A 25,024-nucleotide genomic window follows, 5' to 3' on the forward strand; every position below is an offset into this window, starting at 1 on the left:
AGAAAATCTGACTGTTGTTTAGTTATGAGCGTGTTTGAAAAGGAACACAAGAATAAGATTATGAAGAGAGTGAGAGTATTTATACTAAAAGATTATGTAAAACTCGTGTATTTTAAAATAAAAACTCGTGACATGTTTGATTAGGAAAAATGAAACGTTAAACCCAGGAGGATCCAACCTGGATATTCGATTGAGCCAAAGGCTCCGATATTCGCCTCTCACCCTTTTTGCTGTGTCTGTCGTGTCTTGCTTTTCTTTTTGTCATAAAGAACTTGTTTAAAAAGAAGTACGGCTGCAAAAAAACCAGCAAAGATGGGAAGAACAGCAGCAGGAAAGCGTCCTCGTCGATGGCAACTTCAAAAGCCAAAGAAAGGAATGGTAGGTGCTGCACGCTTCTTGATGGTAGGTCAAAGTTTGGAAAAAAATGTGTGAGTTGAAGGTTACGTCAACGAGCAAAAAATTGCAAACCGGTCAAGAAGACGGTGCGAGAATAAGAAGTGTTTTTTCTCGTTAACAAGGTGGCGCTCGCACATTCCAGCAACAGCTAAAGATCTGTTGACCTTATTTTTTTTATTTTTTCGAACGTTATCGGCAGATTCGATACCGATACTACAAGATATCATATAAGCCTCTTTGTATTTTTTTTGTTAAATACAAAACAACTATATCAAATAATACATTTTTGGATCAGTAATGATGAAAACTCGTATCAGCTATAAAAAAAAACACCAAATGCAAGTTGAAGTGCGACGAATAAGTTTACAAATTTTTCAATTAATCCTTTTGGGGATTGTACAATCGATTTTGAATATAATGAAAAAATGTCTTAAGTTACAATTTTTAAATTGGTATACATAATTAGAAATGGACAATTAATGCGCAAGTAAACTATTCAGTTATACATCCAATACAATTTATGCATTTATACATATAACGTACAATTGGAATACAGACATACATTCTTACAACGAGGCTGGTCATATTATTTATTAGCATTTAATGAAACATTTACCTTGAAGCTAATACACATACACGCATATAAGTGATGTATGAGCTCTACTTGTCACATGAGCTTATGTACATGCACAATACGTATTGTATTAATTTGATGGATGAATTGCGTTTTTACTTAAAATACGATTCGTCTGTATCAACTCTGGATGTAACACACTGAACGAGTAGTCATGCAGACAGAACCAGCAATATATCCTCAAGGTACCTCTACCTTTATGCTTTGACAAGCATACATGAAACGGCTCTGCATAATTTATACTAGTTTTTTGGAAAGTCAGATAGGGAGTTGCACGAGAGTTGGATAGATTACTCATTTAACTAAACCTGAGTCTTAGAAAAATATCGTTTACAAGAAATACAGTAAGCGAGCTCCGACCTGACAACTTGTCTACAGAGAAACATCCAATAAGTTTGGCAGAGTGTGAAAAGTGTTTACTGTAATTCTTCATGCAAAATTATTCTATAACGATCATCAATAAGTAAAAATGTCAACTGGTCCGTATCTGCAATAATCAAGGGATGTTTAACATTATCATTATTGTTTACTCTATCTCCCACCAACTCATGTTAAGCCATATTTATAAAACGGCACTAGACTGAGCAAACAACTAGATTGAGGTAGAGGTAATCCATCTTCTAGAGATCGATCTCGATTCTGAGCTAAAACCATGATTTTAGCAGAAAAATGACACTATTGATGCAAATGAACGAGACACAGTCTTGTGCAATCTAGCTCTGCAAGAGTTAGGTTGGTTGAATCTACTTAACTAAACGTTAAAGATTTATAATCTGCAAACTGCAGCTACAGAAAAATCTAAAGTTTTTTCTTTAGTTTGGTAAAGACAACGGTATGCAAAACAAGTGCAATAGGCTGTTATTTGCAAAACTCACTCCTACTTAGGACTGTGTTTCAATAAAGTGACATAAAATAGCTTAACATTTTTTACAAGATTCACAGAACTATTGTCAGAGGATTTAAAATATTTACATTCATAAAAGGTGGTTTAATCATCTGAATTGTGAATTCTGGATAGCTAGGGTGCAGCTCGTGAGGAATTTGTGGACCATGAAACCACAATTTCCGGATAAGCAGCTGGCTAGACAAGATACCTCTCAAAGCTACATGTGCTACACTCTATTTTGATGTAACGTAATGATAGTGGGCATACAGAGTAGCCTCATGTATTTTGGAGCAACCCAATCGAATTGGCAGAGAATTTTCTTAGTGGAAACTGAACTAATCCACACCACTTGATGAGTTATAGGAATTTTGCCTCAGCATCTTCTAATGGATTTCCATTTGGTATTCCAATGCTATGCTTTAAACAAGTCACAAGCCAGTAAACTGTGCTCTTGCTTATAGAATTGACACACACTGGGAGAAGAGACAACAAAAGTCTGATGTGAAGAGGTACCAGAATTCGGCTTTTGACTAAATGTGTTTTTTACCTGAGTATTGTTATAAATATTGCTATGATACCAATTAATGATATACTAAGCATTGTTATAACTTTCCTCAGACAAGGGAATATCATTAATTAAGTCACAAGCCTCACCTTTTGAGTGTGCTTTAAGGTGCTAATATTTTATAATAGTAGGTATTTTCTGTTTTCTATGCACGATCGCTCAATATACATCACGAAAATTAGCAAACTAGCAAAATCACCATCGAAATAAGACAGATCAATTCAAGGCAACGACGAAAAACTTTGATAAGAACCTGGATTTGCATGAGGATTAGAAACTGAATTTTCTATGATCTATTAAAGATAGCAGATAATTCTGGAAGTCAACCTGAACTAAATTTACATTATCCTTCACCTCACGAAGCAACTCATTCTTGAAATAAGCATGAATCGTAGGCAAGGGGGACAAATCTATTATACACTCATGATTGGACTTCCAATTCTCAAAAATGTCTTAAAGTTTCTGAAGCTTAGCCTAAGCCTGTCCTCTAGTCATTTTAGTTTGGCCAAGTTTCTTAAAATTAGTAAAAGCATTTTTAATTTTTTGGCATGACTTAGCTTGCTTTTTATAAAAAGTATCCATTGTAATTGCGTAAAAGGATCATACAAAAATAAACTAAAATTATTTAAAAGAAGCAAAGTTGGCGTACCGTCAGTGAACCTTAGTTATTCAACCATTGAACGTTGTGGAAAATCTTAATATTACGAGAAGCATGTGAACAAATATAAACAAATATAATGATACGCGACAGAGCTTTCATTTATATTTAATTTATAAAAATAAGAATACTTAATGTCCAATAATCAGCATGAATAGCACCTGTATTTAAAAAAAGGCTAAACTGCAATAAGCAACACGAAGGCAACAAAGCCACCCACAGAGCTAGCACAACAGCAGCGGAGCCAAGACAAAGGCCTGCAGAAGCAGGCAGCAGTACGCAGTAGAAAAAGCGACCTACAAAGTGAGCACACAGCAGCAGCGCCGAGGACAAGGGCCAGCAAAATTAGGTAGCAGCAGCACGCAGCAGACGAAGTGGTCCGCAGAGCAAGCACACAGCAGCGGTGCCGAGGATAAGGACCTGCAGAAGCAGGTATCAGCACACGCAGGACCCCGAGCAATTCGTAGGGGCAAGCAGCGGCTCAGATGGTTATGACCAATAAGTTAGAAGGGCCAACTAGAGAAGGCGCTGGCTACAATAGCCCGCATGACAAGCCACACCAGCAACATGGTGCACAAAAAAGAAACCCACAGAAAGCTGTAGTGTTGTGCAGCCCGTCCACACACAACGGAGTAGAGTGAGAGTGAGAGACAATAAGTGTATGTGCGCACGGACAACGTGCCGACGCACTGACCATGTCCATCTCGATGCTCAAGAAGAAAGACCAAGAAATATAAGACGACTGAAAAAGCGGCCACGTGTTGTTAAAAACACACAAGTTGTACGAAATGCATATCACACTTCCACCTCTCCTTGTCCGGCTCAAAGGACTATGTTCAAATTTGACTCGAGTATGGTGGACTTTATTTTAATTATCACAGCTCGATGGAAGAGGTAGAGAGGAGGTGAAATAAAGGGATTAAAATCAAATGCACAACACATACTTTTAACAATATGCCGAAAATTAAATAAGTAACAAAATAAGAAATTTCTTTGCTTACAAAATTGGTAGTATAATGTTCTCGCACTTAATATGAAGCAAAGTAAGTATACTTATATGTAACAATTGTAAAATCTTAGATATTGCGAGACACGTGAATATGGTATATCGACGGTTGGGTAAAAGACAGAGCCAACTCAGATACTTGGTGAAAAAGGAGCCAACTCGAAATTTGGGTTGAAAAAGGAGCCAACTCAGGTTCGGGTTGAAGAAGCAGCCAACTCGGGAGTAATTTTTTTTCATCAAGTTTTGTCGTGGTAGCACTGAAATTCACAATATAGGTATACCTATATAAACGAACAAAGATTTTTCATTAATCCAATGGTTCAGAAAAATAATTTATGTTATTGCAATAGAGTGTACGACACTTATTAAATTATGTACTTTACAAGTTTGCTGCGATTAGACGTAATTCTATGATCAGACTATGGACGTAAATCTTTTTAAATGTTCTTCAAAAAATTTTTAAATACTTTTTTACTTTCAAACGTCGTGTTAAATAAAAAAAACTTGTGTTAACTATACAAATGTTTTTTTTTGTGAACTGTAGCATGAACAGTTATTGTAATCTTTAATTTTTCTCTACTATTAATACACTAAATGTATGTCAATGCGGCGCGCTACTTCATAATATTTTCATAAAAACTGTGATATTCTTGTGGGATGATACCACTCTGGCACATGTCTCTAAGATCTTTTTTTTCATTAATTAATTGAATTTTTGTATTGTATGCTTTGTTTAGTACATGATTTACAAGTGTGTGTGAATTCAGAGACGTAGTTTGGAATCGTTCATCAAAATTGTATGTAAAGTAAATTGTAGAATCTGGAGTAATTTTAATTTCTCTTACTTGCAATACTTTTGCTTTACATTTTTTATGTTTGTTTTAGGAGTTTAGCACGATATGATTTGAACAATTTTGAAAATAATATAAAGGATGACCATGGTATCATTAAATCAGATTTGAGAAGCAAACATAAGAACAGATAAAAAAAATAACGTATAAAAAGCACACATTTTAATAAGTGTAGTACACTCTATTGCAATAACATAAATTATTTTTCTGAACCATTGGATTAATGAAAAATCTTTGTTCGTTTATATAGGTATACCTATATTGTGAATTTCAGTGCTACCACGACAAAACTTGATGAAAAAAAATTACTCCCGAGTTGGCTGCTTCTTCAACCCGAACCTGAGTTGGCTCCTTTTTCAACCCAAATTTCGAGTTGGCTCCTTTTTCACCAAGTATTTGAGTTGGCTCTGTCTTTTACCCAACCGTCGATATAAGACGACAGTGCAACTTATTAAAACGGGCGCATGAGGCGGACTGTCGAGCCACAGCAGCAGCGAGCTGCTGGTACAATGTGAGTACATGGAGCGCAGCTATTATCTATTTAGTAAAATCGTATGCTCTTCTTATTGATTTAAATGTGTTTATGCGCAGCAGTTTGAGAAATAATTCAAGTAATAACTAATACGGATCAGTATAGAATCACTAGTGTTGCAGAACGCAATTTTTTATATCCCTTACACTTGTACGTACATAACCTCAGATGGTAACACATATACACACACACACACACCTTTGTGTGTCAGTAGACACGCATGAGCTTTCACGTAGACACGCAAACTTACAGTAGTGTACACATAATTACGATCACACATGCATGCTCTCACGTGGATGCAAGCATATTTGTATGATAGATGCCATACAAGGATGCTGCAAGTTCATTATATTAGGTGATTATTTGAAACTTCACATTCACAGTGATAAGTACAAGTACGAAAATCCAGAATTTAGCGAAACGCAATACCACTTGCAAGGCAGGGTCAAAGGCTGGGGAAAAAATTTAGGAGTCAAACTATTGTTCAAAGCGATTTCATAGTCAATGACTTTATACACTAATTTCCTGACTATTAGGATGACTCATTAGTGAAAAAAGGACCAGAAAGTTACACGTGGATTTAAGCGTCTGATTAGAGACGCTTTACTGCCATCAAACACAGCAATCTTCGCACAAGTGTTCTTCCTATACCTTTTCAAGGATTGACCTGAGGAGGCCATGGCTAACTGCTGTATGCAAACAGCTCGTAGAGCAGTAACGCAACGTTACCGTCCCTATGACTCTTTTTCCTTTTAACATCTAGTTAGTTCATTGATGCGCGTTACTAATTAGATGACAAAGTATTTGGCTATTTTTTTAAATTCATACATTGCTCTAATATTTAATAATTTTATCTTATATTAATACAAGAGCTACTACTGATAAGTCTTCCAATAACTCTAACCAATGTTTTCTCTTCTCTTTGTTTTCCATTTCATAAGCCTATTAATCGATATTGTTGAGCTAAACTGATGATAGCTTGCTACTTTTCCTACCAGCACCCTTAAAGGTCATCTTTTCCTATCACTTTGAGATGAATCCGATGGTCTAAAGTGGACTCACTCTAAGCCTTTCTTCAGTTTATGGTCATTCCAAGAGACATGACAGTCCACCTCTCCTCTTCTGCTTTGATTTTTCTCTTCATGTCTTCACTTCTGGCGTGGTAATCTTTAGCGGAGCCTTGGTTAGAGTTTCTAGCCTTTTCTTCAGCTTTTCTCTGACCACTGCATGTAAGCGACCATTGTCAGTGAATTTAACCTCCAGGTATTTCAACTCATCTATTCCTTTTAAAGCTAAAATTTTCCTTTTTCCTATTCTAAATTTGCAACAAGGATCCACTGCCATTTTCTGTTGCTTGGGAATGGTCTTACAAGCAATTGTGCAACACTTCCTAGCATTCGCTATCAGGTTACATTTCTTGAGAAAGTCTGCCACCTGATAGATAAAAGATTGCAACCCGATCAGTTTTTGCCATCAGTACTAAGTCATCAGCAAAAGCCATGACATTTAGCTTCAATCTATCTATCTGTGCTTTAATTTCAGGTGTTATCCGATAACAGTAGCATGACGCCCACAGTACTCCATGACGTATTCCTATTATCGGTCCGTCTTACACCTCATACTTCTTCTCTCAGCCTCTCTGAAGACTCTCCACAAGAAAACATATTAGCAAACAACACTTGAACCACAAGTCAGACTTTTTCTTTGTTTTGCGGGGTATCATTCGAAAAATGTTAACCTATCTGCCTGGCAACGTATTCCAAAAATACTCCGTTATCTATTGCTTTTTCACTCTTTGCATTGTGAGTACTAAGCTTCTTACAGACTGGAGAAATCCTTTTTAATCGACGAATTTGGATCAGATAAATCTAGATCAGATACGTCATTGTCAGACTCTTCTACTGTGTCCTGATTTTTAAACAAGCAACTGCACTTTACAACATACTTGTTATAGTCTGCCCTGTTTCCTTGCGACTTCGGTTGAGTCAAGGGTTCTTTTATTAAGAAGCTCGTGCAATTTTTAAGTGATATTCAATCTAGTTGCAATGCCTTTAAAAATGAGTTTTGCTTTTTTTCTTGCTACTTTTCTCCTCTTTTTCACTATCCATCTTTTTTCCTTCACTGAGCATCAGTCTCACTCTAATTTCCTTCATTGGTTCAATATAGATGTTTTGTTTTCTCGAGCACTTACGGTGTTGAAAATACTAGTGTAACTACAGAAGTAACACCCAGTTGAGCTCACAGATGGCTTCACAAATAAAATTGGAATAGCGTAGTCAGTGGACTGGCCAGCTAGGTCCATTCAAGACCTTAGTTTTCGAGTTGCACCAGCTCGAGTTACACTGACAGTGGCTAGTAAAGGGATGATCCCATTCGCCGATATCCCGACAAAATGTCCAGCCACCGTTGCCTAGCATTCACGACGATGACATGAGAATATGAGCGCCAAAAAGAGGCGTAATTACTCCAGCTGTTTACCCGCGCTAGCTTGAATTTTTTTTTACGTTATCTTTCAGAACACTGGGCAGAAATCACATTGCATCGTAATCCACTAGGGATAGTAGCAGGCAGGTAGTCAAAACGAAATTATATGATAGCGAGCAGCTAGGTGGGTTGGTAAGCAGAGAAATAGTCAGGTGGGCTGACAGATAGGTTAAAACGTGAACGAGTAAGCAGGCTGGCAGGCGATCAACGTATTAGGTTTATTTCGATTGATCACTTGAGGTATAGATAAAAATTTATTAAAATATTGTTTACATTCAATTAAGCGATTGACGTTAATAACATTTTTGAAAGAATAAAAAATAAATTTTTTGTGAATGAAACAGTTATACTTACTCTTCAAGAACCTTTTTGTATATTTCTTCAAAGTGATATAAAATTTCGTCTTAAAATTTTTGTGCAGTCAATGACATGCATTATTAATTGCAACATTGTTTAATAATCCCAGTAAGAAAAACTTGATGTAGTTAAACTACTTTTAAAAAAATCTCTAATTCGGGATTTATGTAAAAGAAATATATTTAACTTCTATAGCCTCCAGCTACTGTAAATGTGCCATGCCAGGAACATTAACACTTCCCGCTGAAAGTGCGCTATAAATGCTGAAAAATATTAAAAATCACTCGAAAAAATAGTTAACGCACGTAAATTTTATACAATTTTAAGAAAGAAATTGACTTTTACAAAAAAATAATATATGAAAACAGAAATTAACATTTATACTCATTCACAAGTAAAAAGCTATTTTATTTGTCTCACAGATACTGTGGAAATGAAAGAATTGCATCTCTATCTTATGGCAACATTTTTAATAAAATAAGCAATAGATAAATTGTGTGAAGTCTCTAAAACTAAGAAGGGGGTCGTGAGATTATATTGAAAGTTTGTGGGAGGGCTCAAAAAGATTTTTATGAAACTCCAATAATGGAAAAATTAAAGGCATTTTCCTGTATTTTTTAGGAGGCTGTAAGGGGGGAGGGGTCGGCTTGTAACCTGTTTTACTCACAACCTATAATATGGCAGCATCTGTATATGTATACATATATACAATAATTGAGCTTCATCAGGCTGTGCGTTGCGTGCACCAACCCTCGAGAAATAATGCATTTACATAAGCTCATTAAATGAGAAAAAATTTTTATCTTTAAAAAGTTAATAGATTTTTTGAAAAAGTTATGAATTAATTTTTTCTAATGTAGATTTATTTGTACAGGAATAAAATGAAATACTAAATAACACATTTAAATTCTAATTTTGGTCTGTAATGCGTAAATATTTAAACAAATGATATTAAATACTATAAATAGTACTTAAACACCGTTATTTCTATATAGAACTTAACTTCAATTAATTTAAGTATTTGCTATGACTATTAATGAATTACAAGGTCAAAGTTTTGATACTATTAGTTAATACACTAAATAATTTTTGTTTTCTCGTGGTTAGCTCTATGTAGCATTATCAAGATGCAAAAATAAAAATGGGGTATTTAATGAGCGCTGTTGCTCAGTGGTCAGCATGCTTAGTATTAAAACGATAATGTTCTAGTGGTTAATACAAATAAGGGCTCATCGATTCGTGTCCAATACAGATTTTTAAAAAAAGACTTTTGAAACAGGTAAGAATATCCTGTGAATCCTCGCTATTTTATGGCGTGTTTTTTCGCGGAATTTTCCTTTAGAGTGACAGAAGTGTTTCCCTCACCCAACAGGTCTTTAAACCGTGGTAACTTACAAAATAGTATTAGGGCTTTGATATGAACAAGCAGATCCAAAGTCATGGGCAGAGAATGTCGATCTTATGGGATGGGAGTGGTTCCTGAAACATGGGGTTGAACACCTGAGCACACTACACTTTCACTTTCATCAATACGCACTGCACCAAACAGTCATCATCCAACCTGGAGTTTCTCACGATTCGAATTCTTACTTTGTACCAAATGCGTGTTCTGAAGAATCAGGTTTGGCCACCAAATTTTTCGTCGAGAACTTTTATGTGGGCTAGACACAACGTAAGTGTATAAGCTTGAGTTGAATTAAAATCTATGAGCAATTTTTTAACAAAGTAAAGGCTTTCCAGCTGAAGGACAAGTATTTAACCTAAGGACTGTGAGCATACCAACTATTCCGTACAGAGCAACACATTTATGTTATTTTGTGCTAAAGTCAAAAATATTTCTTATTAGCAATTATAAATAAGTATAGTACGTTTAATCTTTACTGATAACAATCTTTAGAAACCTCATTTAAATATTAATGTATCACAGTATCTAGATCATTAATTTTCATTTCAGCTTAAGTTTAAAACAGATACAAAATATAAGTTCGTGCAGAGTAATGTATTCAAACTTAGAAAGAAGAATTTAAAGAAGTAACCATCATTTAAGTGTTGCAGCAATTTTGGATGGCACGAAGAAAAATAATAATTCCACCATACCATTTATCATATGTTCACTTTGAACTGAGTATTATATATTGACGTGATTATTCCATGACATGTATACAGCAAATGATTGAAGAATAATAATAGAAGACAAAAAGCAAAAGATATGAAAAAAGACGGCTGTTTTGATCAGAAACAAATAGTTAGTGAATGCCTAAGTACCCAAGCATAAAATTATATTTCTCTGGCAGATAATAAATAAATGTAGACGTACCTTTTACGGAACGATACATTAAACAACTCACTGCAATGTATCCAAGGTGATGCAATTATTCTTAGAACTATAATATACGGTAATAAGGTGCGGATCTAACAAATATTTTAATATTTTATGAATGAAAAATCAGAAAGATAAATATATTCAAAACCACTTTCTCTAACGTCTTGCTTTTACATGTCATATACGCTCACACACTCATTCGTAGTCATGTATACAACACCCATAATACATATTTAAAAGGAGGGCTAGAAATTAATAAGAAGACCTTTTTAATCGTAAATGTTTGTTAAACTGTATAAAACGTATTATTAACACATTGTCAGTAAAATATTTTGCAAACTTAATAATTTATGCAAAAATTAAAGAAATGATTAAAATTACAATTTACTGTACCGTTTTTTACATTTTCAGCTGAAAAAAATTTTTAATTGACTGTGTTACTACCTCATGGAAGAATCACACAAAATTGAATGTCTAAAGAAATGATCCGTAGACATCTTACAATTTTTTTGTACGATAGAATACTGTTAGATAAACATTTTTAATTTTCAAATAAATCCAAACGTAGTTTTTTAATACATAACACATAAGAGGTTAAATATGCGTAGAAGCGTGTATGTAAATATATCCATATGAGCAAAATAATTGCCAGTATTAATGCATATTTGCGCTTCGCTGTCCAAAGGGTGCCACCGCTAATAGTAATGAACGTTTTTAAGTCAAAAAATCACCTGAACGAAAAAATTAGAAAAGAATAAGATGCAATAAAAGTTCATAACTGTATTCATAGAACCTCGTATACATAAATCAACAATTTAAAAAAAATGAAAAAATGATTAGCTGCTTAAAAAAATTTTTGGAAAAACCGGAAAAGTTGTACGTACAATTATTTATTTATTCATTCTAAAATTGATAAGTTAATAAAAGGCAAATAAATTTTCATTAATACATAGAAAAGCTGCTACTCAAAAAGATTTTTTTCAATTTAAAAAAACAAATTTAATAAATAATGTAAAAAATTCATTAATGTATATAATATACTATGCATTAAAAAATAAATAAACTAATAAACGGGATTGTATGTTTTATTTTAAAATATGTTTGCACCATATTAAAAGAAAAGTAAAATATATCGTTTTATCAGGGATGACTCTTGGTTTAGTGAATATCGTGCTCGGCTGCTATGCAAGAGATCGTGAGACTGCAAGTTTACGCCCAGGGAAAAGTAACTTTTTTTTTTTTTTAATTAAATTAAGGAATGAAAACTGCAAGTTTACTGTGCTTATTTCACTTTTCTTTCAGTCTTAAGATCGAAAGTAAGAGTAAAAGTTCACTTCTATCTCATATTTTTCGAAAGAGAAAATTCTGAAATCGTTGATTTACTCCCGTGCACAACGCGCCAGTAGAGGTATAACTTTAAGCAATATTAATCAACACACGTATTTACATAATGCATATAAATAATAATGATATGAGTTTTATGTTATTTTTTAAATTAACATAGTAAATGGGGACAACCATCTCTCTGTGCTTTGTTATGGCTCTTTAAGGTGGCTAATAAACATAAGCTAGGGAGAGGGGGTAAAAGAAAGTGATAAATGAGCCTATGATGAGAGAAAAGTGCAGACTTGTCAGACTTCTAACAGATTAATGCACGGTGGGTAATACAATATTTAGTGTTTTATCATATTAGAGTTGTCAGACCCTAATATAATTGGATTCATTATTAACGATTTATGGAAAAATGCTAGGGGCTTGTGAGGAGACTGAAAAAATCATGTGGTGGTAGGGTGCACACGGTGGTGACAAGAGCAAAAAAATGTCAAAGTTCTTGCGTTTACCGAATTCGGAATCGGAATAAATGATTTTGAACTTACTTCATATGTAAGGTCATACATATGTCCCTTAGACACGTAACAGCTTCGTATGTATATAATTTTAAAGTTATACTTCTAGACGCACGTTTTGCCCTAGAGTAAACCAACAAACCAACGATTTTTAAGCTTTGATTTTAAAAAAATATGTAATGGAAGTAAACTTTCAATCTGACTACTCCCCTCCTTCACTCCCCAACGCATGTGCATGAAGAAAGTTAATTTCGAATCTCCATTCTTAAAATTATTCTCCTAAAAAGAACTTTTCATGGGACACTAACCTGCAACTTCATGCACAATAGCCTAGCACTGTGTCTATTTAACCATTAATTAAGATTAAGAGCAGTTTACCTCTCTTTTCTTCTGAATTGTGGCTCGTGACTTATTGTCAATTGAAATATTTATTTACTGTCCATTCATTCATTTTTTTTCATTATTATTTTAATCTTTCCTTATAAGGTTATTTATACGAGGTCTTACAAGTAACGTATTAAATTTTCGTTGCATCTAATTTTTTCAAGATATCTATTTTCGTGAGTGAGGTAAATCTTTGATTTGAGTTATATCATCAATGTATAATATTATCCTGTTTAAGATAAAGCGGTGGAACGGGATATTTTTCTATGTCTTCCTTTAAATGTATATTGTTATACACGCAACTAAGGATGAGTATGTGAGCGTATGTAATAGGTGAATACCTGACGTTAGAAATGTTATCAGCACATAGGAAGTTATTCTAAAATAATAAAAAATTTCGACGAATGCGGGCAGTCTCTTACGACCTAGCCTGGCAGCACCTCATGACATAGCTATACTGTGTACTTTTCTTATGCACTACTCCAATCCAGCTACCGTGAGTGGGTTATTTAGAATATTATTTTATAAAAAGTACATCAAAATTTTTACATCGACTGCCACAGAAGGATGAATTATACTTGGGTACACAAACACCTACTGACCACTAGGTTATTGATATATATGTATTTGTATATAAAAAATTTTAAGAGTCAAACCACTCTGAAACATACTACGTTGTTAAGATGAACCGGTTTACACTAAATGTGGTATGCAAGGGTTTTAAGGACCACTTATAATAAAAATGAAATAAATCCAAGATGGCGGACAAAATTATAAAAAATTAACAAATTTGTATCAAATTGACTTTGCATGTACACTAAGTGCAGCGAAAGCTTAAAATTTATGTGCTTGATGCACTTTTACTTGAAATAAACAACTTTCAGTTTATGTTATTTCTAAAATAATTAGCTACGATTATCTGACACGCTTAGACCCTTTTCCACATGCTTAGTAACTTCATGAAGCCATAGTGCTGGGCGTATGAGAAAATCCATTTATGATTCTCGTTTTTTACAATGATACGTTATGCATTGTAACGTCAGCAGCTGAATGTTCGAAATTGTTAAATTGCCTGACACACCCACTCTTTTGCACCGTCCTCGCTCTCTACTACTTCTAGCCATCGGCACAAACAGCACCAAAAGGGAAAACGCATTTGGCGTTTTATTATCACCTTCGAGAAGAAACTGTTTCAAAGAAGTCACACCCACATGCAGTGCATTTAGTATACCTTTATTGCTCTAGACAAAAATTTCCATGAGAAACTGGACGGTGCAAACACGCCAACTTATAGACAAAGTCTAAGGTATGACAAATACCAAATGTTATTTTTAGTCAAATAAAAATGAAGTGACACACCTCATCAGCCATTGGTGCCCTCCTTACTCCCGCACTTGAACAAGCAACCCCACGCAACTACCACCGTGTACAACTTAACAGCCTCTCTTTCAACTTTTTCTCTCACTCTCAATAATATTAACAGTACGTTGAAGGCATGATTAATTATAAATTTTAATAAAGAACATAGAATCAATAATTGGTAACTTTTATTCCTAGGTTAATAAGAAGAACCATAACTGTCATATCGTTTATTTTGTTTTCCTAATATTATAAATAAGGCTCACGTACCACTGACAACTGCAACTAGTTGACTTTTAACGAAATTACTATCATAAGTGCTGCATAAATATTATTATTATTATTATTATTATTATTATTATTATTATTATTATTATTATCATTATTATTGTTTTTATTATTATTATTATTATTTTTATCGTAATAATTATTACTAAATTATTATTATTGCTATGATTACTATAACCAACATTTTTACTATAACTACTATTACTACTGGAACTATTGTTACTATTACTACGATTATTATATTTGTTATTATAACTACTACCACTACTGAACCTGAAAAATAGGATATTGTCTCCCATCTCTCTAGTATGTTGGGCTGGGAAGAGGATTTTCTTAAACTTGCAAACTATCACGTGCTCGAACCTAAGTGGAGGCCCCGAATTATGCAAGGGCGTGACCTAGAAAACATGCTTTTTCATTTGATGATCGCTTTTCCCGTTTGCACTCAGGACCTTTTCCCAATACCCCAACTTTGCGTGTACACAAGAACGGTGCCCCCAAATTAACCTACATGAAACCGTATATAAGACCCGAAGCATACTACACTAGTCAGTCTCAATCAATCAAACTCACCATCCTCGACTCTCTTTTGGTCATGGTCCCTTGCTTGACTCGTTTTGGTCAAGTTCTCTATACTGCTGCTATTGATTGGCGACACTCTTCCAAGATCATCCTCGATCCCCTCGGTCAAGGTCCTCTGTCTCTCATATAAGTTATCAGTCAATTCGGGTTGCCTTTAGTAATTGGCAATCAATAAAATAGTAAATTAAAATCAATGAAAAATCTTTTTCAACTTCTACTACGCACCTATCCTCACGAGTAGCCTTTCCGAACCCCTCATGCTGCTTGTCTTTGTGCAAAGGAGCAAGCGAGTTGATCTGCTCACGTGTACCTTTGCACCATCTCGCGAGAGTGGCTGGCGTGGGGTTGAACCTCACTCACGTACCTTACTGCCTTGCATCGCGGCCTATCTTCATCAATCTAACTGCCTAACAGGAGACGTTAGCAAAAAGGAATTGCGAGAAACAAGCGAAAGCTTAGCTCAAAACCTTATACGTTACACCGACGTAACAGTATAATAAAACTTTTAATAAATTTATAATGTAAGCGTGGAGGAATTTTTAGATTAAATAAAATTAAAAAACCAGGTGTGGGTCTCGGGACCTCCGACAGAAGTGAAACTTCCAACTCAAATGTCACTAAATTTGGTATAACAGAAACTAAGAAAATGAAACTACACCCAGTTTCAATAGGTCTTCAAGAATCCGATATTGAATTAGTTAAAATTTTATTATTATTACGTATTCGAGCACGTACATGCATAAAATACATATACTTATGTTACATGTGATTTGCGGATTCTGAGTACTTCAACGTTTGCTATGATATATGTATTAATATATTAACGAATTGTTGTTCATTTAATGCAGAATAAAACAAAAATGTTCACCATAGAGCCCCGAAAAAAGGTGCTTTTGTCCAGTTACGCGGGACAAAAATTCCTTTTATTTAAAATTTTTTATTTGTGCATTTGATATGATATCAAACATGTACAATCAGTTATTGTTGAAATTATTTTATCTAAGAAATTTTTATACATTTTGGCTACCATACAAGTGAAATAACTCTGCTTGATTGAAGTAAAGGAAAACAATAGACATATAGCTATTTTCTGTTGTAAAGTTGTAACTTGACATTAAATTCGTTTTCTATGATTGTTTATAAATTAATATTAAAATTTACCCGTGGTTATAACTGATTTCTACTAGTCTCAAAATTGATAATAAGAATATAGGTTTTGGTCACGTGACAATTATTTTTATCATGCATGATAGAGCATAGAAAATAAATCAATTTGTAGCTAAGATTTGTAGGATGCACGTTTGTCTTTGAGACATGACTTATTATTTTTAGAATTATTACGATTGTTTGTATGAATTCGTGTTACATATATTCTTGCTCCTCAATAATTATTTCGTATGGATTGAATTATTTTTGGCTTATCTGGCTCCCCTTTCGAGATATAACTGTTTTTCGAATTTTGAGAGATAAATGTCCATATTAATTTTTTAAAAACGTCATAAAAAAGAATGTTTTTGTTTACCCGTTTTTTTCAAGATATAGTCGAAAAAGGAGATAATTGAGGTTACGTTCATAGAGTCCAACCCCTCTATATTTATGCACCTCGATCATGTGGTAGAGGACTCGTAAAAATTCTTATCTTTAGCCAATTTTCTTCCCTTTCGAGATACAGCGTTTTTTCTTGTTTTCATACGTGTACTTTTGTAAATGTATACATACATAGGTATAGTACTAGCGCGAGGAGATAGGGGGAGGGAGCAAGCGGCGTATATGCGAGAAAGAGAGACAGAGCAGTAGACAGTATTGACTACGAGCCCATCGCAGGTGGCGCTGCCAATGCTGGAGCTCAGTACCAAGTAATAATTTTTCCAGCATGAAAGCATTGGATCTTATGGGAACGGTTTTATGTTAATTAACTACAATCCTATTTTGATGTGATAGTTTATGGAACCAGATACTTCTTATCCGATATTGGAATAATTTATTGGAAAAAAATTATTCAGGAGAAAACAAATCGGCAGAAGAACAAGAAAACCAGGATCACGGGGCTCTTGAAGTAAACAGCACGTATCGACTGCACCTATATATATGTGGCACGTCTGATGAGCTAGCTAACTTCGCCTGGCTAGTATGTGATTAATTTAGAGTATGTAACGAAGAGAATGTAGTAATCACTCTAAAATAATTTGGATTTGATAAAGTATACCAATGTCGTGTAAAAAATACCGATTTCCTAAGTTACTATATGAAAACAGAATTGTAATTAATTAAAATAGTACCGTTCCCATAAAATCCAATGCTCCCATGCTGGAAAAATTGGTACTGATCTCCGGCATTGGCGGCACCACCTGAGATGTGCTCGTAGTCAATAGAATTATAGAGTGGCGCGCACTTTAAAAGAGGGAGACAGAGCAGGAGGGAGTATGTAAGAGAGGAAATTGAGGAGAGGGTTAAGGCTGCAGGGTGGGTGGCTACGTTTTTTTGTAACGCATTTATCCTCACGCGGCTGTTCACGGCCAGACATGAAAAGTTTCACTTCAAAAAACAAAAATTTAACTGCATTAAAAAATGGTTCCAGAAAACTCGATAAGAGATCCTTCTTATTTATTATTAGCTTTCTTAAAAAGTCTGCATTTTCCACACTATTTGAATTTACGGTAAAATGTCAAAAAGTTTACATAACTATCGTCGTTATTAACGATAATCATAGAATTATTTTTAATGCATTTGATACTAAAACTTTTTACTAATTTTTATTGGTTCATATTACTTGTCACTTGGATAATTGCTTCTTATGCCTTGAAAGAGAGTTTTGAAGACTTGTCCAGATACGTGCACTTACTAAGCACTTGGAAAAGTCTCCAAGGAGTTTGGACTTGTAAAACTAATTATCTTACGCATTAACTCAGTCAATAATCGTTTATTTTAAGTGAAAATGCAACAAGCTTGTAAATTCCGAGCGTTATTTCGTATTTGTCACCCCCGCCAACTGAATGGAGTACGAATTAGATGGCTTTCGAAAATTTTAAGTGCGATCTTGGATCCACCATCTGTAAATTGGCAAATACAATTAATAATCAGCAACTCAAAGCATATTGTATGGATTTTCTCATGTACTCATAATTGAGAGCACTAAAAATCATTTTCAAGAAACAAATAGACGTGCTAGGTATGAAATCGCATTCATGCTGTAGGTATAAATTATATATGCGTTTTATTTTACTGATTTAACTATTTTTAAATAGGTAAACTAATACCATAGTCCAAATAAAATAATATTGCGTGATCGCTTTACAATTTTAATCATTGGAATCCTATTACAAAATAAAAATTGAAAAAGTTATCGCAAACGAATATGAGATAAAAAGAGCAAACAATTCGACAGAAATGTTGACGAACGTCGACTGTAAATTTCTTTAATTTTTATGCCTACATAATTATTTTGTATTATAATGCAATCACTCGACAAGATTTTGTTATAACAAGAATATTGAATTTTTTAAATAAAATAGTTCATATGAATTTTTGTTATACATCAGTTTAAATTGAATGGCCCACCAAACATCTGGTCGAGAATCTAGGACATTTGACCTCCCATGTACAGCCATCCTTACCTCAGCAGGCATTTAGATAATTATTCAGTTATTATTGATTTTTTACATACTCATATAATTATTTCTAATAGATACTTACTAATTTTTCCCTTTTTCATTTTAACCCAGAGTTTTTTCTTCACCACTAAGTTAGAAGCAGCTTTTAGGTCTACGAAAATTAAGTAAACCACTTCGGCTGATTAAACGACATAATTTAAAATGTGCACATTGTCTAAGGTGGACCTTCTTATTCTGAACCCTAATTGGCTTTTTAGCAATGTGCTATTTTGTTTTACCTCTGTTGCTAATTTTTGTTTTTTTAAGATCCCTGCATAAACCTTATACGTTGCAAACTGCAGGATAATCCCCGAATAGTTTTGTAAGATTAATATCTCCCTCCTTGTGAAGTGCAACTATAACAGCTACTCTCTAATTTTCTGGTAAGGTTTCTTCTCTCTGGAATTCTTGTAAAAAGTACACTAGTCTTTTAAATAGTTTTGCTCCAAAGAATTTCTAAACTCTATTTAGAGTTTCACGTATCCCTGCAGCTTTCTTCTTCGTTAAAGTTTAATAGCCTATAAGATCTTAAAATTGGGGAATTCCTGACTTACTGTGTCTTCTACAATACCTTTTTTTATCAAAGTTTTTTTCGTTAAACCGATTGACAATAAGTAGCCCTAAGCACTGTCTCAGCACTATTAATGTAATATCATTTTTCTCTAACTTCAATCACTTTTCCATCAAGTCCTTTACCGACTATACGTTTGAAATAAAGTTAAGCTTTTTTGACGGTGTCTACTTTTCCTGTAAAGTGTATATAAAATTTCAATATCGTGAAACACGAAGTGCAAACCGTATTCATAAAGAATCTCGAAGTAGAGACTGCACACATCGAGAATCTTGATGTAGCACTACTATACTTTTTGATACTGGATGATCTAAATTTACATCCTCAATCCCGAATGAAATATTTTCTACAAGCACCATTTGGATACGCAGTTGACCGTATTGGTAAGATTTACTTTGCGATTTAGGATGTAAATTATTTATACATCTAAAATCAAGAAGTATAGAGGCATTGCAACAAGAATCTTGACGTATGCAGTAACTACTTTAATATTCTCAATGATTACAGTTTATACTTCATTTTTCATGGTGTAACTACTTTCTATATCTGCTTCAAACATGTATAATTTTCTTTGGATATAGTCTCCATGAAATTCTTCTTTTTCTGACTTGTTATCATCCTCATATTATCTACCTTTCACACGGGACAACAATAACAACATGCTAAATCTTTCTCTTGAGTCTTCATTGACGCTAACCTAATTTGAATGCTTCTGTCTACTTTCTACTGCATAAACTATCTACTTATAAACTTATTTTTGCGAGATTTTACACATAATTTACTATCTTATGTATTTTTGTAACCCATCACACTATAGCTAATACAGAATAATGCTTACACACTGACACTAACACAGGTCACTAATTAAAAACGATCCATTGAAAAGAAGAAGTCTGAGAACAAAAAGTACACTGAATTATTGAAGCATAAAAGATAAGCATGAGGTCAAAAAAATATTCCGAAATAGTCTTTGAACCTACAATTATCTGTTGTCACTTAATCACTAGACTGCTGATTAGATTTGATATAATTCTTATCCAGAGCTTTTTTCAGAAGCTTTTTTTAAGTAGCACTGTCTGTTTATCAGTAGAGAAAGGATAAAATTTTGAGATGTATTTTAAAGACTTCTCAAGTTAAAAATGAATGTACTAGTGTTAAGAACAATACTGTTCCGTTATTTTTGTTTCTGAATAACGTTTCAACTGCACGTTGACAGTCCTTTTCAAGTCACTAAATTTAATAAAAATGTTAGTAACATTCATACGCATCAGCTTATTACACTGATAACAAATAATATTTAAAACTTACAACTATACGAAGATATGTGAAGCAATGTTAAATAATATTAGTCAATATCTTTTCTTGCACATAGTTTACATTAAATATAGGTATGAACAGATTCCAGTGACATGTGAATACGTAGGTACGTATGTTTAAAAAATCGCATTAGGCGCAGGAACGTATTTGATTTATTAAATTAAGGGCGAACTTTAAAAACTTATGGGCTTATGGTATTGGATTAAATTTAATTTTCTAACTTTCAAATAATGTTTTACAAAACATTTAAAAACTATAATTGAATTATTTCTAACTGTAATTTTATTAACAGGGTCAAATTAAGTAACATAAATCATTTCTGATACAAACCCTACATGATATGATGGTTCTTAACCTAATACTCGTACCAAATCGAACTTACAGGAGTCACCACCATTCTTCGTGTGCATACTCATTGAAATATTAAAAAACAGCTTTAGATTTAATGTGATCAATCACTTACACAGCAAAGGGGGTCTTATTTTACATGGCTTCCGAACCATCGGACCATGGTTTGAAATGCGCACATGAGCATTAGTTACTCAAAAGTGCGAGCTAAGTGAGTAAATATCGGGCCTCGAACTCGAAAGCGTGTGTTACCAAGCCCTCTGAGCCATAAGAACCACAACCTAAGCCACTATGCTACCATGGTTGCATATAGGGAGAGACTGGGTACGGTTGTGCCAATTTTTACTTGAGAGCCCGCAACTTTAAAAGTATGACAGTCAGTGGGATGAAAATTGCTGGGCATGATAAATTGAAGACTCCTCTACATGTGTGTGCAAAAATTATGACTACTGATACAGCCGTTCACACGCACGAGCTGTCAAAAAAAAAATGTCACAACCGACCACACCCCAGGGGCGGTTGTGACAGGTTAAAAAAATACATTAAAACTTTTTTAAATCACTTTTATTGTATCTTATGTTTAATGTAATGTAACGGCACTTTCTTTATAGAAGATTTAACATTTATTTTTAATTAAAAGCATCAAATTTGGAACATTTTATGTCTTATATCTACTTTTAAGCAGTATCATTAATTATTATAGATATTATATACCCAAAGTGTATATCCACGCAACGTAGTAGGTATTTTGACAACCACTGTTCCCGCTCCTTAGAAAAGACTTTGTTGTGAGCAACGCCACCTATACTGACCCTGCCTTCGTTATTGCAGTTCGCATTGGCTGCATCATGTTTACAAACGGATCGCAATAATATTATGTGATTTACTTGGTATTTGGAACTTGGTACTTGTGTTATAACCGTACCCACCGCACTCATTTGAGAAAAAATAAATTACTATGTAAACACAACATAGCTTACATAAAAAGTAACCACTGCCTTTTAAGCACTAATGTGAATCTTATAACGGGGGAAAATACTCACTGCTTGATCTGTAAATATACAGCGATAAATTCAAAAAAAATTTAATGAAAATACTTACATTTCACTCCGCAAAAGTAATGTAGGCCTCTGCTGTAGTAGATAAGCTATGGCGATTCCAGCCTAGATAGGCTCGAGTCACCAGGTGATTTCGGCCCACTCCCTCTTCGCGGCAAGCGGCCCCTCTTTTCGGGTGGAGTAGTCCCTGCTGCAGCCAATGGGCGAGCAGGAGCTGTGGCTTCCTCGCATTCCTTGTGCGTGCGCTGCTTGAGGTTGCGTGCGCCACCTAAAGCAAAACTTGAGTTTGCGCGTGCTGTTTGAGTTTATGCGCAATGTGCATTAGCACCTGTAGCGCCGCGTGCGCCAGCTGGTAACGTGCAACGCAGTTTGAGTTTGCACGCGAGGCAATGTGCATAAGTCGTCTGCAGCGCTAATTTGCAAGTGCTGTTTAAATGTGCGAAATCGTGTGCAGCTTGTGCACGTGGTAGTTACATGCATACAAAAACTTTTTTGTGTTAGCGAGCGCGTTGCATGATAATGTAGGATGTGGAGTAGTAGGAAAATAATTGTTAAACGTTTTCGTTTTATTTTTAAAATCAGTTCATTTTAAATAAAAAATGTACATGATTTACAAAATAATTTTGGTAAACATATTGTTCTTAAAATACAATATAATGCATTCTTACAGCTCTATATTGTTATTATTATTATCATCATCATCATCATCATCAACATCAAACCATTCAGTATTGAAGTAAAATTTTTTCATTTGCTTCACATTATGAAGAGCACACATGGATTTGTAGGCTCCGTCGTGATGTGTGCAAGTAGTAACCAATCTTAGGAGTTCGAAGGGTGGATAGTCTGTCATATCAGTGACCTTAATGCCAAATCTTTCAAGCCACTTTTTTTTTAAATCTCCAATGACATGTATTTTTGTAGCATTTTTAAGATTCTCCCGTAAAATATTTCCTATCTCCGTATACTCAATTTTTCTCGGGTCCCAGATTAGTCCATGATAGCAAAGTTCAAGGTATACATTTTCATGTTTATACTTTTGGGGTAATTTTCTCCAGGTAAACGGTGCTTTAAAAAGAAATACTTGGGCTTCTGCATCGTTAGTATTGAGCGGGAGGATAGCCAATTCTTTGAGCACATATCAATTCAATCAAATATCAAATCAATTATCTTGATAAGATTTTTAAACAATTCTTCCAGTTTTAAAGCAAAGAAGGTGAAGAATCTTGACAAACCATTTAGCAGGTGTCTCAGCATTATTTATATCATTTTGTCTATAACTTTTATACTTTGATTTACTATCATCATAACTGCATTTGATAAAACATCCAATACTATATGCTACATAATGTTGGTACGCACGTTTATTTTCTACAGATTCCAATAAACATTCAAAGTCCGCTTAAACAACACAAGGTACTCGGTTCTTGTATGTAAAATTTTTTAATTCAAGTATGTGCATATTTTTCTCTTTTTTAGGTAGAATAATTTTGCAACTATTTATTTTTCTGCAATCTTTTTCATGGGCTTTTAAATTATCTTTAGACTAAAAGTAATGAAGGCATTGTTCACATATGTTTGCAGCATGTTTATGTTCAGACAACTGTTTGCGTATTAAACGTGACAAATTTTTAATACAAACATAATGACATCCATACTCGGTATTTGAATCGTCCTTACTATTGATTTTATTATCATCCTCCTCATCATCAATATAAAAACTTTCAACAAGTAAAAGGTTAACATGATTTTCTTTTTTGTTTCCTAATAAATGACTAGGACAAACATTATAAGTATTACCTTTTTTTTTTAAAAAAATATAAATCAACCGAAACATTATTTTGTTTATCAAATTAAGAAATTATTTTAGGGGTAACTGGAAACTTAATATCATTAAAATTCAACTCGTTCTCGTATTTTTTATAATTTGAGATACGATTTGCATTTTTATTTACTGGATGCAATGCTGATAAAATAGCCCATTTAAAGCATTGATTGTTCGTGTTAACAATATTTACACAAGCACTTTTTTTTATGTAGTCTTGTAAATCTATAAATGAATTACCTCGCATAGGATTAATAATTTATTCATGTTGATGACTAAATTCAATATTGACCGTAAAAACCAGCCAGAACCGGCATCTTCAAAGTCATCCATACTTTGCTCAATTGGTTGTTGCACATTGTTATTAAACCAATCGTCTAAATCAGTTGTTTGATAAATGGATTGTGATTTTGTGTTAAAGAATTTTATATCAGTATTTTCAATGTTATCTTTTACTGTAACAAATTCAGATAACAACACTGTGTTAACTTTGAGTGCTTCATGTTTTATAAGAGATTGTTGTATTCGGTTCAAAAACTGCTTCTTTGCGTCTTTAAAAAAATTTCTCAAATCTAAATGTTTTAAGTTAACAATTAATGCTGTCATGATTCGTCTTTCGAAAGCACTATCAACATCTTCGAGACTTAATGTTTCATTGTACTCAGCAACTGGAAGTGTTGTTGACGGTACGACTGCTGCTATAGATGCCCCTGCAAGCCATCTTGCAATTTCAATGATTTACCGTCGGATATAAAAAAGTATAATAATCACCAGACGGTAGATGTCCACGGAATAGAATGGTTTGAGGGTGATGTTATTTTAAATGACTTAAAGTATCATCCAATAACTATTGCCAAGAACCTAAAAAGAATTTATACTTAAGGAAGTGATGAAGCTAAGTTCATAAGTTCAATCCTGACGCGTAAAGTTCACCATTTGTCCCAAATGTATCGTCCTTCCAGCAGGGACTACTCCACCCGAAAAGAGGGGTCGCTCGCCGCGGAGAGGGAGTGGGCCGAAATCGCCTGGCGACTCGAGCCTATCTGGGCTGGAATCGCCATAGCTTATCTACTGCTGTCATTGATGTCACACGGCGATGATAT

The 25,024-nt window shown here is 34.1% G+C and overlaps 1 protein-coding gene across 4 annotated transcripts in view; it reads right to left on the reverse strand.

Moving 5' to 3' along the window:
* The window catches only part of Tango10 (transport and golgi organization 10), an 85,213-nt gene that overhangs the window by 15,702 nt on the left and 44,487 nt on the right, over positions 1-25,024 (reverse strand). Inside the window, exon 1 of one of the 4 annotated variants that reach the window (XR_016292863.1) lies at positions 8,367-8,422. The exons of the other annotated variants lie outside the window; for them this stretch is intronic. The gene's annotated coding sequence lies outside the window, so the exon portion shown is untranslated. Of the gene's footprint in view, positions 1-8,366; positions 8,423-25,024 lie in introns of those variants that run through there. 4 annotated transcript variants of the gene reach the window in all.

This window comes from Copidosoma floridanum, unplaced genomic scaffold, assembly GCF_036245765.1.
Source record: "Copidosoma floridanum isolate Cflo_tuat_1 unplaced genomic scaffold, Cflo_Japanese_pri ptg000008l, whole genome shotgun sequence".
Lineage (NCBI taxonomy): Eukaryota > Metazoa > Arthropoda > Insecta > Hymenoptera > Encyrtidae > Copidosoma > Copidosoma floridanum.